Source organism: Pinus tabuliformis, chromosome 3_2 (assembly GCF_031772625.1).
Source record: "Pinus tabuliformis cultivar Carrire ecotype Pingquan chromosome 3_2, CPIR1, whole genome shotgun sequence".
NCBI lineage: Eukaryota > Viridiplantae > Streptophyta > Pinopsida > Pinales > Pinaceae > Pinus > Pinus tabuliformis.
In genome coordinates, this window is record NC_142302.1 from 1,121,793,841 (window position 1) to 1,121,799,097 (window position 5,257).

At 38.7% G+C, this 5,257-nt stretch overlaps 1 pseudogene; it reads left to right on the forward strand.

Moving 5' to 3' along the window:
- The first annotated feature begins 714 nt into the window (after positions 1-714).
- On the forward strand, positions 715-3,403 carry LOC149184617 (uncharacterized; annotated as a pseudogene).
- The last annotated feature ends 1,854 nt before the right edge of the window (positions 3,404-5,257 follow it).

Below are 5,257 nucleotides of genomic sequence, written 5' to 3' on the forward strand. Positions count from 1 at the left end.
ATTTAACTGTTTTAAACTTTACTTTGACAACTATAATTTAGTAAGATCAACAACATATATCGTTTTGGTATCCATGTACCAGCAGAAGTTAAACATATATTATGTCACAAAATTTCATGTTTATATATAATCATTCAAAATGGTTCTGAGTCTCTGATTGCAGTGAAGTAAATATATACTAAACATAGTTTAAAGTTCTTCAAAATTGACATAGATTAGGGTATCTTTGACATATGTCCTCTGTATTTTCCCAAGTAGCTGATCCAAGACTATATTTGTCCCATTGGACCTTAACTTGGTCCACCAGGCGATTCCTGAGCTGTTGAACCCTACGTTCCAGTATACGTAATAGTTCGACCGATACGATTCCCTCGTCCGATACTTGAAGATTCCACTACAGTGGGTTGATGCGCTGCTTGGTCGTTGCTGACTACTACATGAATTCCATGATTACCTTGATTGTTTGATATTGGTCTCTCTCCAGTCCTATGCAATATATTCGACGAAGCTTCTGGACAATCACGTTGAAAATGCGGTCCCCCACATCCCCAACAATTAAGCTACGTTGATCCTCTTGAATCAGAACGTGAATTTCTAGAGAACGAGCTTTGTCCTCTCATGTTGATTCCTCTCGAATTTCTTCCTCTACTGGCAGTCCCTCAAGATGTCCATGGACTGGTGTTTGATGATTCCGCGGCTATAGTGTTTACTACCATGGGAGCGCTTGTTCCTATATTTCTAGGGGTAAACCTGTTACCGTAAGGTGGCCTCGAGCTACCTCTGCTGAAGAAGTTTCGGGGAGTCTTTCCTGGAAATCCTGATTGTAAAGGTTCTGCTGGCCCTATATCTTTTTTGATTCCAAGGTGCTCTTCTACATAACAACCACATTCAACCGCCTCAGCTACTGATGATGGTTTCTACATGCTTACCAAGGCTCTAATGCGAGGGTTTAACCCAAATATGAAGCGTTCAGCTTGACGTTCATCAGAATCTAAGTAGTGAATGTATTTTACAAGCTCCATAAACCTTATCTCATACTCTTCCACTGTTTTATTTCCTTGAATTAATGTATGAAAGGCTCTGGCTTGCTGTTGTTGAAAGTATGGAGGTAAATACTTTGCGCGGAACCTTTCCTCAAATAGCTCCCAAGGGACATTATCCGATATAAGGTGTAGTTGTTTTTTCAGATTTTCCCACCAAATCAAGGCACTTTCCTTTAATTGAAATACAACAATTTTTGTTTTTGCCGAAGAAGAATATTCTCTTAATCTAAAGCACCTGTTAATTCCTTCTAACCATGCTTCAGCGCGTTCACCTCCTCGACCTCTTGAGAATTTTGGGAGTCTAATTTTCTAAAGCTCCTTAAAAATGTCTTCTTTTGATCTTTTGGGCTCAAAATTCTTTGGTTCCGCTGAACTGGTAGCTAAAGGTTGAAATTCCTCTTTGGTCTTAGCCTTAGTTTTGATTCTTATAATGTCTCCAATAAGGCCTCCAATGAGTTCATTATCACGGTCAACTCTGGTGCTGGGGCGATTGATGTTGATAATGGTCTTGGTGGTGACGATGGTGATGGTGGTGGCGATGGGGATGATGATGGCGACGGTGGCGGCATTAATGACGGTGATGCTGCTCGATCACGTCGTCGTCGCTCGTATGTCTTTACCATTATAATGGTTCTTGTATACATAATAAAATTCTATAAAAATTTTGAGGTAGACAATCGAATTTAACATATAATTTTCTTTTGTGATTTCACATTCATAACGGGTATAGTTTTTGCTATTTTTATTTGCTAGGCGGATCTTACTGGTACCGAGGTCAAGGAGGGTGGTTTCGCGACCTCCTTGTCCTAATGCAGGGTATTCTATCCTAATATGAAATAATGCAGAAGTGTATGGTCATTAGCTCCTAAGGTAGATCATCTAAAATTTATTACTAAATAACATTCACAAAATGAAAATGTTAAATGCCTCGTTATAATGAACATCGGCAACATACCCATCACACCTCAAACTAGCTATTACCTTTAAAGAAGGACATACATATTTATATTTTTGAATATATTACTTAGATATGGATTAAACCTATAATATATATATAAATGAAGGATTGTTCTGGTTCCATATCAGTTTGACCTTTAACCGGGAAATTTACCATAGACATGTCATGATTAAAATCTAGAAGAGATACAGTTCAGCAGTCTACTTATAAGGTAAGGAGTAAGTTTATAATTGGACAGAATCAACCTTTTGGCTGAATTTTTCTCCAAATCCAAGTGGAACTTTGCCGGAAGTTATAGTTCCACCTTTTTAACGGAATCTTTGACCATGGAACTTTGGCCTTATGTTTTAGCCCATTTTAAAATGACTCAATCACTGAAATTTCAACATGACCAGATCAAGGTGGAACTTTTACTTTTCCACAAAAATGGATTTACAAGAAAAGTTGAGTTATTCCACTTATTAACTCACTCCATAGGTAATGGTTTCAGGGTGAGTTCTTCAAACACATTACATGAATGTTTCTACTTATCAGTTCTCAACATTTCATTGACATAATTCATTACCATTGCACTAAGATTACTCAAACCTGGCTTCCTGGTTGAATAGTCAACCAAACTCCATGGCCACTGACATTAGCGTATTTAACATAAAATGCACGGAACAATGGTGACCATTTTCCAACATCCTGAAGTCCACTATACAAAATTGTGAGTATAATGATAATTTTTAGACAATTCTAATTGCCCCTAACTTCATTTCATTGTTAGGAGGTTTTCTGTCATTTTATTATTTTTTTCTTGTTTGGTCAAACTTAGAAGCTTTGCGATTTGTTATTGACAGGAAAACGTGACCTACGAAGGGAAAGAGAAGAGTGGAATCATTATGAGGAAACTAAATAAAAGCAGTTTAGTCACAGATGTTCTGAATGAAGGAAATGAGACTAGTGTTTCATCACGCCAAAATTCTTCACTTGAATCCTATTTACCCAAAATTCAAGAAGGAAAAGATAAATTTAAGCTTGGACAAATGCCATGTACTCGATCAAAAATATAGTGAAGAGGGTTCTGAGGAAGTACTTATCTTCGAAAGAAGAAAAATGTATCTGTAAAGGAAATGCAAAAAGTGTGTTCAAGCTTCAACACTGGCATCAGGTTCAACAAATAGTGGATAAGGGTTTGGGGATGAAATACCAACACTCAAACAATGTTGTTGGCTTTGATACGTGTGATAACGATTTTGATATCATCATCAAATGGAGGGGCTGCTATGTATTTGAGGAAGAAGATGATGTGGTGGGTGTGGAAGCATTGATCAATAAAAGGCAAGATTGAAGAAGACAAGAAAAGATGTCGAAGCATGGCATAATACAAGCAGTGAACAGTGCAGACAGATGCTTATGATGGGTTTAAGATTGATAAACAGGCCCATCTTATACCTGTTCTGGCAACAGCTGTCAAGTAAATTCATATCACAGAAGAATGGAATTTTTGTATCAGATTGAGAGGTGCTATGATGTCAGTGGTTTGCAAAGAGTACTTAACTCGTTTGATAAATCTGGCATTTTGAATGGTCTTGATTTGAATCAAATGATCAGGAATTTGATCAGATTGGCATTCATGGCTGAAGTTAATAGGCTAGCTGGTACATGCACAGAAAGCAATGAAGATGTTCATGTAGATGCTAACCAAAAGGCAGGGCAAGAAACGAATATAGTAGAAGGTGAAGATTCTGAGAGCATGTAGCATCATTTGCTTGAGGTTTATATGAGACACTATTATCCACATGTCCAAATTCTGTTAGGTATATATATATATATATATGTTTTTTTTGTTTGTTTATTCTCTTTAAGAGATGGCCAATATTCCAACCCTCTTCGTTTCGTTATCCAGAGGCATTTACTAGCCTTTGTCTCATTTTCTATAAGCTCAAAAGCACCTTTAATAACCATATCCATAGGTAGGAACCCTCCCAATTGCTCAATAAGTCTAGGATTCCCTTTCTTGGCCATGTCAGTGTCCACAAACTGGTATGTTATTCCAGCAAGTAGTTCTGGGTAATTTTTTTTATTTGAGTAGGAGATATCAACAACAAATACGAGTAGTCACCCTCCAGCAACCAAACTCGGCCTCTGGATTTGATTCTTCAAAACTATTTCGACCACTAGCTTAACTGCAAGGATCCACACCTGAGCTTTCCCGTCTTAGTCCATCAATCTGGAAACTGTTGATACGTTGTGCTCTCCACCGCAATTCTATTTGCATAGGGTTGTTACTCTGTCACCCTCAGCAAGACTACATGTGACGTGTGCGATTGCCCAATAAGATCCTCTAGTGATCGACCCAAGTCGGGACGATGAGACTGACCGAATGTCGTTGATCAATCTTCTCTATCAGAGAAACAAGTGCGCATTACAATTGTGGATGGCAGCTACCCAACTTGTTTTCTCCGATCCTCACGCACATGCAGAGAATGAATTTAATGTTTTGCAATAGTCGATTCAGTCGTCAGAAAATTTGAGAAGTCAGTGATTTAATTAGTGACAGCCCTGGCACACCTAGCTCTATCTCTTTAGGCAACACGAACTTAGCAACATGATTTAACTCGAACTCGAAAACCAGTAGGCTCGCCCTTCTGTGAATGAAACCTTAATAAAATTATGCTCCCCCCAATTATGACAATTGTCAGCAATCGCTCCGACTACACCGTTGATCAACGCACCACCGATTTATGCTACATCAACAAGGAATTACCACCAACGTGCATTCACAATCTCATGCAATAGGAGGTACACGCAACACACCAGTGTCATACAGATCACATCACGCCATGCCGCTACGAACCACGCAACTCGCTTTGAATGGCACCAATGCTCTCCATTAATTAAATCAAGAGTCCTCGACTTCTGAAAAATGTGTCATTGGCACTGCGATGAAAACGGCGTAGAGAACTCGCGCGTCCTGGGTCTAGAAAATGATGGTTCCACATAGTAATAATTTGCCGGTAGGTCATATCACAATGAACCGTCAGATGCACAATGGGATGCTTCGATGAATATGTTTGTAATTGAGTTAAATGCAAAGCTCATGAAGTCTGCTATTGGTGCATACCAACAAACCAAACCGTGAATACATAGAATTCAACGACGATCCTGTGGTATAGTGGGAACACGCAGCGCTTGTAAACATGGGGTCTTAGATTCAAACCGCAGAAATGTAACCCTAAATTTCTTAAAAGTTTTCACGCAACAGAATTCA